Genomic DNA, 14,459 nt, shown 5'->3' on the forward strand with positions numbered 1-14,459 from the left:
CAGCAGAAACAATAGTCAACACTACAGACGTATTAATAGGGTCAGCTTACACAATTCTGAGCGAAACATTATAGTTGAGTAAACTTTCTGCTAGATGGGTGCCCAAACTGTTGTGCTATTATCAAGTATAGATAAGAGCAGAGTTTTTGATGAACATTTTAAACTAGTGGGATTAAGATCCTGAAGTGTTTCCCTGAAGAACTGTAGCAGGAGATGAAACATGGCTTTACCAATACAACCTCAAAAACAAAACACAATCAAAGCCATGACTGCCAAGAGGTAGAAGTCGTCCAGTCAAAGCCAGAAATGACCAGTCAAGAGCAAAGGCCATGAGAACAGTTTTCTGGGATGCTCAAGGCATTTTGTTTGTTGACTTACTGCAGGGCAAACAATGCTAACATCGGCTTATTATGAGAGTGTTTTGAGAGTGTTAGCCAAAGGTTCAGCGGAAAAACACTCAGGAAAACTACACCAGAGAGTCCTTCTTGATCATGACAATGCTCCTGGTCATTCCTATCATCAAACAAGAGCAATTTTGTGGGAAATCATAAGGCATTCATTTTACAGTCCTGATTTGGCTCCTTCTGACATCCTTTTGTTTCCTGATCTTAAACCTTTAAAGGGCACCCATTTTCTTCAGTTAATACTATAAAAAGGACTGCACGGACATGGTTAAATTCCCCAAACCCCCAGATCTTTAGGGATGTACTAAATGGCTGGTATTATCACTTATAAAAACAAACAAGCATACAAAAAAAGGTGTTGTGAGCTTGGTGAAGCTTATGTTAAAAAATAAAGTTTACACATTTTTAATTTTTATTGTTTAATTCCATTTTTCCACAAACTTTTTGAAGTCCCCTCTTATGTGTCTGTGTATATATGTATATATACATACTTATATACATATTAAACCAAAATTATTGTCCTTGTTTTTCAATTTGGATTTTGAGTTATAATAAGTTCATTTCTCACATACAGGTTTTAAAAGAATTTACCCAACGTTTTATATGAGTACTTGTATTGTTTCATTTTAATTTTCTTTTCACATTTAGATCTCTATGTTTAGATTTTATTCTACCAAGTAGAATATATAAAATATTCTATTTTATATTTTCCAAATAGGTTATCCAGTTACTTAGAAATCCTTTCTTTGATCCAGACATTTTTACATTCCACATTACAATGTACTACAGTTTCATATATACTTGGTATTATTTTTGGATTTTCATTTCTACTCTAGTCTGCTGTCTGTTTATATATCAGTGCCATACTCATAATTATAAATGAGTATTAATTTTCTAGGGTTGCCATAAGAAATTTCCACAAACTGAGAAGATTGTAGCAATAGATATTTAATACTTTATAATTCTGGAGGCTAGAAGTCTGAAATCAACGTGTCTTCAGGGCCATGATCTCTCAGAAGACTCTAGGGAAGGATCCTCCCTTGTTTATTCTAGACTGTAGTGGTTTCTGGCAATTCTTGACATGCCTTGGATTGATGATGCATCACTCCGTTCCCTGTCTCCATCACTACATGGCTTTCTCTTTGTGTCTCATCACATCAACTCCCCTCTGTGTGTCTGTCTCTGTCTCTTCTGGTCTTCTTAAAAGGACTCTAATCTTATTGAATTAGTGCCCTCCCTAATTCAGTATGACCTCATCTTAACTTGGTTACATTTCCAAAGACCCTATTTCTATAAAAGATCACATTCACAGGTATTGTGGGTTAGGACTTGAGCATATTTTGGGGGATATGGGGGAACACAATTTAACCTATAACAAAATGCTTTATAGAATTCCTTAACATCTGGCAGTACTAACGCCTCATTGTGCCTCTTGTCAGGGTTTTTCCAACTTTCTCCATGTTTATGTTCCCTATGTCCTTTAATATTGACTAGTCTAATTCTAGGAAGCAGCTAGTTGGTACTTTTATTAAGAACTTCTTACATCTGTAAAACAGATTAAGGGGAGTTGACATTTTTGTGACCTTGAAGCATTCTGCCCAGGAATTTGGGATTTCTTTTCATTTGTTCAAACCTACTTTTGTGTGTTTAGAAGTGTTTTAAATTTTTATTTTAGGTTTTCAACATCTGTTTATAAGTCTGTCCAGAAATATTTTATCTTGTTAGTTGTTATTTTTAATGACACTGACTTTTCTTTGCATCTTCTAAGTGGCTAATTTTGACTATTTAAAGATAATTAATTTTTTTTTCTATTAACTTTATATCCTACTTTCTTAGCAAAATTTTCTATTATTTGATTGAGTTTTAAAATTGAAGCATTTTGGTTTCCTTAAATTCTTATATCATCTGTAAATATGTTTTTCTTATTTTCTTATACTTTTAATTTCCTTATTTGCATTATCTTAATTGCATTAATTAATGCCTCCAAATTAACATTAAATTCTATTGGAAATAGTAGACATACTTACATTGTTTTCTGTAATAATAAGAATGTCTCTAATATTTTCCCTTTTGGCCAAATGCTGTCTTTAAATCTGAGATATACATTTTTAATTATCTTTTTGAGAAAGCACTAATCAAACCTTATTTTATTAAATATAATTTATTAGAATGAATACTGCGTTTTCCTTCAGCATTAATGGAAATTGTGTTTTTTTTCTGCTTAAATTTCATTAATAGATTTTCTAGTATTTAATAATTCATATGCTCATAAAATAAATTTCGTATTGTAGATAACATATATTTTAATGTGATGATGGATTACATTTGCTAATTTTTTAAACTTGTGTATCTTTTTGGATATGTGATATTTCCCCATGCAATTTTTCATTGGTGAGCTATCCATTTCTAATTTCTGACCAGACTATCCTCTCTCTTCCTATTAGATTTTCTGTCTAACATTCCATTAAAGACTAGAATTCCTTTACCCATCTATATATTGTCCATTATTGCCACAGCTGCTATCTCTGTACCGTCAAATTTCTATTCTCCTCAAATGTCTAATTTTTGCAATGCCTCCATGCACATTGCCCCCATTATGGTATTCTCATGTACATTTGTCACTTCATATTAAAAAATAAAATTAGATACCATTACATTAGAAATTCCTCATATTTGCTTGCATAACTAAAATATTGCTTTTGGGCTGGACAGTTAAGTTCATTTGATTAGAACATGGTGTTATAACACCAGGGTCAAGGGTTTGGATCCCCATACCAGCCAGCTGCAAAAAAAAAAAAAAAAAAAATCTTGCTTACATTTTCAGCCCTCATCTTCTTCTTTTATTCTTTAACAATGGAATAGAGTTAATTTTTTGTCATTGTTGATTAATTCATATGTTCTTGTTTCTTGTCACTTTTGCTTCCTAAAGAGTCATGCTGTATTATTTTTTTAATCAATATTATGCTTGATATCTCTTTTTATCAACATTAGAGGGAACTTTTTTTTGTCTTATTTTTCCTGATTTTTTTTCCTTATTTTTCTCAGATGTCTTTATTTTTTAAATATAGAAAGTAAGCTAATGCAGATACTACACCACCATACCTCAAGTCTCAGCTTCCCTTTCCTCCCCAGATATAATTATTATACTGGGTTTTTATGCATTAGATATGTAAGGTTTATGCATAGGCATATACCCATAAACAGATGCCACTGTTCTGTGTACATCTAGCATTTGTTAGATGCTTTCATACTATAGGTAAACATAAGCAAGTTATGTAAAACACATAATATAAATATATTTTAGATTATGTTTGTTGATATATATATAGATAGATAGATAGATAGATAGATATAGGTCATTCATGTTAAATTCAATATTATATGATTACTGTATGAATAAACCACAGCTCTGTTACTTAGCAGCAATTGAGTGACTCTCTTTTCTATCAAATAATGTGAAAAGTGAATATCCATATTTGTATTTCCAAGTATGAATTTGCTGGAGTCTTAGAGTTTAATTATGGGTGGTAGAATGTTAAAATTAAACATAGCTCCACATCGCATTTTAACTTTGAATATGTCAAGAGCCCAGTGTTTAGGAGTGACATTATGCAGAATAGGTTCTGTTTCAAACAAAAGACCACGTTGAGCATTTTATACAATTTGATTAAAAATAACTAAGTTTTAATCAGGAAGACTCTGAATAAAAAAGGAGTAAAATTAATAATAAGGCTCAGCAAGTTCATTTTAGATTTAGTTGTACTCAAAGACAAAAAATGTAAGTAAATTTATTTATTTATTTTTACTTCCTAAAATAAATTTTATTGTGTATATTTGAGATTTACAACATTATGTTTTATATATATATATGGTAAAACCATTATTATAGTGATGCAAATTAGAATATCCATCATCTCACATATGCTTTTTTTGACAAGAACAGCTGAGATCTACTTATTTAACAAAAATCTCTAATATAATGTAATTTTATTAAACATAGCTCTCATTTTTCATATTAGAACTCTATGCTTTTTACCCTACATATCAGCTGCTTTGTGTCCTTTGAGCTAGATCTCCCCATTTTCTTTCCCTTCCCCTACCACCCCTTGGTAACCACTGTTTTATTCTCTATCTCTGTATATTTTATTTTATTTTATTTTATTTTATTTTATTTTATTTTATTTTATTTTATTTTATTTTATTTTAAGAGTCAGCATATAAGGGAGATCATGCAATATTTTTCTTTCTGTGGCTGGCTTATTTCTTTTAGTAAGATGTCTTTCAGATCCATTCATGTTATGGAAAATGGCAGAATCTCCTCTCATAAGGCGGAATAATATTCCATTGTATATGTATATAGTCATGCACTGCATAAGTATGTTTTAGTCAATGATGGACCGTGTGTACAACAGTGGTTACATAAGCTTATAATGGCTATACCATATAGCCTAGGTGTGTAGTAGTCTATGCCATCTAAGTTTGTGTAAGTTCATTCTGTGATGTTTGCACAGCATCTCCAGACAAAACATTTCTCAGAATGTTTTCCAGTCATTAGGTATTTCGTGACTGTGTATACCACATTTTATCTATTTGTCCATAAGCAGACTTTTAGGTTGTTTCCATATCTTGGCTATTGTGAATAATGCTTGAATAAACATAGGAATGAGGGTATCTTTACAAGGTGGTATTTTGTCTCCTTTGGATATATATCAAGAAGAGAGATTGCTGGATCATATGGTAGTTCTATTTATAATTTCTTTAGAAACTTGTAGAGGGTTAGAAATCTTGATTCTCATTTGATTTTTAGAATAGGTTTTTTAGGTAATGCACGCATGGGGGAAAAGTCCTTGGCCAGAGGACAAAAGCCCACAGCTAGCCGGGAAACAGCCTATCTAATCAACTCTAATCACTGTTTAGTATGGGATTGTATACTTTAATGATTTTAGAGCTAACAGGTGGTTGACATACCAATCCTGTTAAGAGATATTAAAGAATCGCTGCAGGGAAAAATGTGAGAAAATGTTTGCTAAGGGCAAGCTGTTTGTTGGTGGAAACTTTAGAGACAATTTTACTTAGATTTAAATAATAATGTTACTAGTTTCCATTGCTTAAGCTATACTGAGCCATAGATAACCTTTGTCACATTGCCCGTGTCTTTGTGTCCTCAATGATTGAATTGACTGATTTTTCTTGTGAAACTTCCTTGTCTTTACAACAAAAGACAGAAGCTAAGAATGAACCGAGGCTGTACGCTGTTTTCTCCTTCTAACAGAGGAGCTGCTGAGGTGCCGTCCCTTCGGGCTTCTCATTGCATTCATGTGGCTTTGAGTCATCCTTTTTTCATCTCCATTACACAGTGAGGAGTATAACAGAAACTTCCATACTGTTTTCCATAATGGCTATACCGTCCTGCATTCCCACCAACAGCGTCCTGGGATTCCATTTTCTTCATGCGCTTGCCAACATTTATTATCACTTTTTTGATAATAGTCATGTTTGTAGGTATGAGGTTATATCTCAAAACAGTTATAGCTTGTAGTTCCCCGATGATCAGTGATGTGGAGCACTGTTTTACATATCTGTGGTCATTTTCTTTGCTTCTTTGGAGAAATGCTTGTTTCTAAAATTTGAAAATATATCTTCATTTCCTACTCCAAGTATGATTTGATGTTTTTCACAAATATCTGAAACACGTTACATAAACTTGACCTTCATACAGATGTAAAGGTGTGTATTTCAGATTTATAAAGGAAGATTTTTGTAGAAAAGCCAATTTGACAGCCATTGGCTTTAAATCTACAATATTTATAGAAAGAAAATACAACAGAGGACTACACCTAGTGAAAAGTATCACCTCAGTTGAGATATTCTCTTCAATAAGATGATTCAGCTGATCAAAGCACTTTCTCTGGTTCATTCTATCATAAATTCAGACATTAAAACACACATGCTAAAACATTTTGTAGCACAGTATCTAAATAGATAAGATGTTTTGGGTCCAAGTGATTAAAATATTTTTTCCATTCAGTTAAAGCTCAAGGAGATACTCTTGTATCTGTTTCATACTTTCATATCTCAAATACACAAGTATTTTCTTTTTCTTTTCTTTTCAATATCAATACAGGGTTGTGTCTTTGTATTAACTAGATGTTGCCAAATTGCTGTCCCCAGTGGCGATACACAATTTACACTCAAACCTTAATATTTTAGAAATGATATGCTATTTCAGCATTTGGTGTCATCAGACATAATATTTTGATAATGTGATGAGTGTGAAGGTACATTTCCTTAATTTTTAGTAAGGGTGAGTAGCATACATTTAGTACCCAATCAATATCTTCTGTTGCTTATATGATTGCTTATCTTCTGCATGCTATATGATTGTTAGTGATATTTTGTTGTGTTAATTATACTTCCTTACTGTTTTTCATAATATTTAGCTGTATTATATACAGTATATATAGCACATACACATCCATTAAAAATAAAGAATAAAATTTGTTGTTGATTAAATACACTGAAAGCATTTTCTCTCAGTCTGGATTAATTTTTCACACAGTTTATGGGATATTTTGATAGACAGAATTTTTTTTTCATATAGCTACATTTTCTCAATATTTTTTCTTTATGGTTTGTGCTTATGAAATTTTATGTAAGGAATCATCATTAATTGATATATCATAAAGTTATTTTTTAGTTTATCTTTTTGAAATATCTATAATAACTTAGCTTTACTTGGCTGGTATAGAATTATGGTTCATTTGGAATGTAATTTTTTGGATTAAGAATTTAATTTCTTTTTACATAGATATTCAAATGACAAAATATTTTATTAAATAGTATACCATTTCCTCATGGAATTTGGATTGCAGTTTTGCCCTCCTATCTGACTTTGTCTCTCTGTATGTGTCTCTCTCTGTCTATAAAACACACACACATGCACATATGCACACATGCACCTATACACCACACTCACATGCACTTGTATGTATACATATTACACTCATATACACACCTATAGATGCATATTACATTCACACACACAGACATATATATATACACACATAAGGATACTTCAAAAAGTTCTTGAAAAAATAGAATTAAAACATAATGTGAATCTTTCCATACACTATTTGAAGACCCCTCATATATCACACACAAACACACCCAGAAGACACCCAGAAGTTTTCTATGGTCTTCCATTTGTCTCTGTCTTTTTCCCTGAGCTAAGAGCATGATATTCTAAATATTATGCTTTTAGAGTATGTCTTTGTATCTTTTAAAATAAATGTGCTCTATTCTCATCACTCTTGAAGTTATTATTAACAATTCTGCCTTATACAAGTCTAAATGAAAATTAGGCAAATTACATCAAATTACATAAAATACTGCTAGAATAATTTCATCAGAATTACGTTGAAATAATACGATGATTTGGGACAACAAAAGCATAGGTCTCATCTTGGATGTTTTCAATTATTTTTTTTTATACTTTCTCTGGAAATGTACAACCTATAATTTGGTAGTTTCTAGTTACCATTCATTATTTGTGGCTATGTAAAATAGCATTGCTAAAAATATTATTACATTGTAAAATAGTTTATTATTTAATTATATGATACCTTAATTGTGATGTAAGTTGATGAATGCTGTAGACTGGATGCCCCTGCTCCTCCTCATTGAGGATTAATCCCCACTGTTAACTGTGAGAGTGGGAAATCCTATTACAATAATTGAAAGATGGGACCCTGAAGAGGTGATTAGATTGTAGAACCATGACATCATGGATGGATTAATAATGGTGGCCATGGGTGTGGTTTGGAGGGCTTTAAATGGAGAGTGAATGAGGAGGTTATCTCTCCCTGCTCACTCTGCTCTGCCATTTTGCAATGTGACACCCTGCCGTCACTGAATTTGCCACCAAAGAAAGCCTTCACCAGATGTGTTCCCTGGGCTTTGGATTTCCTAGCCTCTGAAACTGTAAGCAGTAAATTTTGTTTCCTTATAAATTACCCAGTTGCGTGTATTTTGTTATAAGCAACAGAAACGGACTGATAAAATATTTTATATTGTACAATTGCTGAACTCTTGTATAAGGAAAATGGAGTTGGTATAGTCAGGTCTCTGTACTTCATATCCAGTTGGATATGACTGAGCACATCTGTTGTAAACAAGTTATATAAGAGTGGTGTGACTGTGCATGTGCACCAATATACTCCTTGGCTCATTGCCATTGTGTACTTTTGGTATAGAAGGCAGTGGCTTCAAACTGCAGGCAGTGGAGCTCACATCTGAAATAAAGCATGTCAACTTGCCAGCAGCTACTTGATTTTTCTTTTGACTAGGTGACTCACGACCTTCACAGGACAGGGGCGGAGTGGTCTGTGATACAGCCCGACATCTTGATAGTACCAATTGTTTTTCCATACTTTCATTTGGATTTTTCAGTTAGATAATTTTAGAGTCTGCAAATAATGATGGTATTATTTATTCTTTACTCTTTATATATTTGGTTCATTTTTGTGTCTTATAACATTTCCAGGAAAAGTGATATTTTGTTTAATAGAATCGATGAAAATAGATGTAATCATCTTATTCTAAATTTCTAAAAGAATGCTTTTTCTGTTTTATCATTATTAAATGTTACTTTCAACTATTTAAAAAATCCATATTTTAATATTTTCCTGTGTGATTTTTATGTACAATTCAGGTTATACAATAATCAGTCATTTTCTTTATCATGTACGAGATACCAGTCCCCAAATATCATCTACTTCTAGTGCTAATTTTTTTATGATCCCCAGTAAGTCTTCATTCAATGTTGGCTATCTGACACATTCATCTGAATGTCCAGAAAGACAAGATCAAGTGGTAGCAATGGATATATTTACAACTTAAAAAATGTGGGGCACTGTACAATAGAGAATCATTTGTCACTCATGCAAGTTTTATGCTGCTTGAGTGGCTTTTATCTATATTGCCATTATGTTCTTGCTTCTGGAACACATGGTGGTAAAGGTCACTGTAGCAGAAATAGAAAAGCAATAAAAAAGAGGAAGGTAAAGAGAACTAGAGTATTGTGTGGTAAGATATTAATGCCCAGGACATAAAATGGCTTTTCAGATTTGCATATGCCACACACCAGTAATCAGTCACATGCATCCATCATACCTCAAAAGGAATGATGGGACATGCAGAAGAGCACATGAATATATTCTGAGTACTAAGAATTTTCTCAAAACCCACTCCCTCTTGTGATTACTCTTTACTCCACAGGTACAATTCAATCATCCCCTCACCAAATGAGTCAACTCAAAACCCCATTCAGCCACTGCAACCAGCTCAAAAGTCTTAGAAGATGCCAAGTAATATTTTTCCCTTTACAGCTCCATAGCAATTCTGCAATCTATTGTTTCCTCTAGTCAGAAAAAGTAATAGAGTATCTTTATGGGAGTAAATAGTTTTGTTTTGTTTTCAGAAAGAAGACAGCTATATTTGGAACATAAAATTTCTATAGAAATGCCACTTGGAAACTAAGAAAGAGCAGCTCTATGAAACCAGTAACATAAATGAAAAGATAATTAATAAGCAAAGTAATAACTTTCTTTTCATATTATTAATTGCTACTATTTTATAGTATAATATTTAAAGTGATAACTTTGCTTATTAAGATGGATTGAATGAAAAATTGAGCAAAGAGATTCTAAGCAAATATTAACAATAGAAAATAAGATGTTTTATGATTCTGATACTATAAAATATTAGCAATAAATAGCATGAAAAGAAACCCTATGAAATTATAAAATGTACAGTTTATAAAGTAAATATAATAGCTGTTAACATGTCTGTCCCAGATAACATGATGAGTAAATAGTTACAGCAAAACTTATTATAAATAAATTGAGAATTTAATAATATAGAAAGAGATTTCGATATGGAAAGAAACCTCCATAAACTTTCTTTATAACTGGTCAGTGTATGTAGGGAAAAAAAATTAAAATATAAGGAAATGAAATAATGCAATCAAAACAATTAAATATTAAAATCTTAATCTTAATTAGATACATGTATAACATTATAGCTCTTGATAAAATAATTGCAAAATACATCATGTTTTGGCATGAACAGCATATTGACAAAAATTTTAAGTAGTTATTAAACAAGATATATTTTTGATCATATAGAAAATAATAAAGATTAACCCTAAATTTGAAATACTAGATAGAAGTGGAATTAAAGAAAGGAAGAATCTTTTTTATATTCCATAGATAATTGCAAAGTAGAGTATTTTATACCTAAACATATGAGACACAGTAAAACCTATAAACTGAGCAAAATAGCAAGAAGATAACATCTCAGCAAGATAGATAAGAGCATGCTATCTGGGAAACCATGATTTAACATCATGGCTTAACTGAATGATTCATAACTTACCAAAATGTGGCTCAAAATGAAGCACATTTAGATGTTTAATAATACAGATAAGAAATAGTTACAGTCAATCAGACTGTTTAGAGTAACACTAGATGATCTATTAAATGGATCTCCAACTTTCTATGTTTTAACATAATAGAGGTTTATGCCTTGCTTATAATCTCAGTCCAGTGCTGGTGTTTCTGTTTAGCATGAGATTCAGGGACACAGGCACCTTCGTTTTGTGGCTCCTCTAACCCCTTGGACTTTGTAATCCTGTGCATCCAACTGATGGGAAAAATCAAGTAAAGTCATATTTAGTAAGTCTTTGTGCTACTTTTGTTCATATTCCATTAGCAAGAACCAGTCACATGGTCACACAAAGATTGCAGGGTGTTAGGTGCAACAAAATAAAGGCCCTAACTTGGTAACTGTTTCCCACAGGCAACACTTTACTGTGGAAGGGGTCATGAATTTTGGCAGTCAACTAGCTGTTTCTGCCACAGCATCCTACAATGGGCGACAAGGTACTGTCCGTTTCATCGGTATGTCTGTAGCATCTATAATGATGGCATACACCTATGAAAAAGACTCTAGCCTGTAAAGAAGTGTACTCAACAGTGTGGAAAGTGGAAGCATATCTCAGTGACAGCTGTTCTTTCCATGATGGGGAGCGCTTTCTGAAGGCAAAATTGCAAGGGAAGGGGTTTAACTACAGGAAGACACAGATCTAAATAGTAATTTGGAAGAAATTGAAATTGTTTGAGAGAACATGTATAGCTTCATTCAAATGAAACAAAGATAGGCATGTGATTTTTTTTTTTTTTCTTTTTTCCTATCCAGAATATCACACATTTGGGAAGGAATTGTTGGGAACACAGAAAGCAGATGATGATAATTATGAAAGTTTAATATATCAAAACAATCTCTCTTGGGTTTGTGTCCACATTGACAAAATAACTATTTTATGATAAGGAAGAAGTAAGAAAAAAGGGTAATTTCAATAAATCCAGTAAAGCTAGAGAAATACTCTTGAGAAAAAAATATTTTAAAATGTATTAAATCATAGTTGTGCTTGGTTTCCCATGGAGTTAGAGGGATGCTGTGTGTTCTTTTACAGCCTCCCTTCGTCCCCCACACATCCTCACCAAATCTTGAGTTCACGTTTTATCACTATTATGGAGTCAAGTTACCATTGCAGAACTCATAACATTACCAGAAATCTAAGACACCACAATTTTGGAAACTATTGGGAGATTAGACCACTGTGATAAGAGACAATATCATTTTACCTGATGGTACCAGGGGAAATCACTGTTTACGTTTACTCACTTGTTTACGTTGGGTCATTGAAAATCAATATTGATCCTCCTAGAACACTAAATTGTAACTAGTTTATATGAATAAGGTAACATCTCCATTATGAAGTCGAGTTACTTGAATTAAAGGTAATAAATTCATTCATTCACCCATTCATTTGTCAGTCAGTCGATTATTCATGTGTTTAACAGATGTTCAGTCTTTCCCGCCACGTACAGAAGTTTTCTGATATGTTCTGGGAGACAAAGAGAACATAAATATTCCCTGCCCACATGAATTTTAAAGTTTTTTGCAGAAGAAAAATATACAGCACATTGCCATTAACATTTAAGGAGTCATGGAAATTTGTAAGAAGAATGGTGGCCATGGGTAACTCAAAATTACTAAGATAAAATGACAAATTTTTGTCATTGGTAGGTTAACTGGTTTGATAATTTTAAGGATTCTGGCTTATTCATCTCTGCAGGCAAGCTTAGAAAGATGCATCCCAGGAACTCATTAAGATTGGTTGTCAGTCTCTAGGGGCCAAAGGAGAGGAACCCATTGAGTGCCTGTTTCTGTGACCCATCACAGAGGCCTAATTCTAGGGTTGATTCCTCTCTTTTCATCAGTTAAGGCTGTAGATATCTGAGGCTATCAAATACAGCTTAATATTTGGAGCAGTTAGCTCCAAAGCATACTCCAAGCCCTTGCTGGAGCTTAACAATTATTCGTCTAAAAATTAAATTCTCTTTTCCAGGTTATCTGTCATTGACTATAAAGTGTTTTTAATATGGACATGAAATAAAGTGTAATGAAATAGTAGGAAAATTATGACCAAATGATCTCTGTCAGTAGGGATATAATAATTATTATTCAAAGACACATAGTATATCTTGACAATAGTTAACTTGTTTCGATTTTACAGATGTGACTTTGAACTTTTGAGTTGAAACAAGCTAAGACTTTGGGGATGGAATCAATGTATTTGTATGTGAAAAGGACATGAGTTTCGGGTGTCCAAAAGCAGAATCCCTTGGATTGAGTGTCCCCCCCAAAAAAACTTGATCCCCACTCTGACAGTGTTAAGAGGGGGGGAAATCCTATCACGGTAATTGAAAGATGGGGCCTTGAAGAGGTGATTAGATTGTAGGACCCTGCCATGGTGAATGGGTTAATAATGGTGGGTAGAGATGTGCTTCTGCGGGCTTTAAAAGGAGAACAGTGAATAACTATCCCTCTCTTTTCTCCACCATTTTCTGCCACATGAGACCCCTGGGTCACTTTTGCCAACACTAAGGCCTTCACTAAACGTGTTCCCTGAACTTTGGACTCCCTAGACTCCAAAACAGTAAGCAATAAATTTTGTTTTCTTAAAAATTACCCAGTTCCACGTATTTTGTTATAAGCAACAGAAACGGACTAATACACATGGTTTTCAAAGAACTGTGATAAGACAAACAGAATAGTTAACATATTCCAAACATATTCACATTTCTTTGAAGCTGTGCCACCTAAGGACTTGAAAGCACTTCCGATTTTTATTAAAAATAACTATTATCTTTGGACAGAGAAAACTGGGAATTGCATGGTAAAATTATGAGACTGTGGTTATTAGGCATCAAATTTTAGCAAAATATTTTCAACATTTGATTTCAGAAACTATTTAATAATTGGGTCATTGCTTAAAAACCTGATTTCTTTTATGTCAATCTCATTATTTTAGTACCAAGTTTTACAAAATGAGAGTAATTAAAATATCTATTAAAAACCCCAATAATTGCAATCTTTGTACAAAGTTTGAGCATAAAAGCCACAATTCCATGTTTTCAAAGGATTAATAAAATATACACTTTCTTGTTGAACATGTTAATATTTTCTTATGTAGCAGAAAACCTGTTTTTCTTTCTTATGTCCTAGGAGCGACTCATAAACCGGTTGACTCCAATCAGATAATTTTAAACAAAAAAGTGTTTTAAAGAAACATGGGGGCCGAGCCCGTGGCGCACTCGGGAGAGTGCGGCGCTGGGAGCGCGGTGACCGCTGCGGGTTCGGATCCTATATGGGAATGGCCGCTGCACTCACTGGCTGAGTGCTGGTCACAAAAAAGACAAAAAAAAAAAAAAAAAAGAAACATGGGAGAAAACCTTCTCTTCTATTTTCAAATGTGTATATACACCACATCAGAATTTTCAGGCATAATTATTTCCCAAAAGGTTTAATAAAAGAGTAGTAAAGAAGTGTAGAAATTCCGGTTTAGAAATTGTCAATGCTAAACTGAAAAACCATTTCCATAATCCAACCTGCTCAGCAATCGATCTTCAGACCAGGAAGAGAAAAGCA

This window comes from Cynocephalus volans, chromosome 14, assembly GCF_027409185.1.
Source record: "Cynocephalus volans isolate mCynVol1 chromosome 14, mCynVol1.pri, whole genome shotgun sequence".
In the NCBI taxonomy this organism is placed as follows: Eukaryota; Metazoa; Chordata; class Mammalia; order Dermoptera; family Cynocephalidae; genus Cynocephalus; species Cynocephalus volans.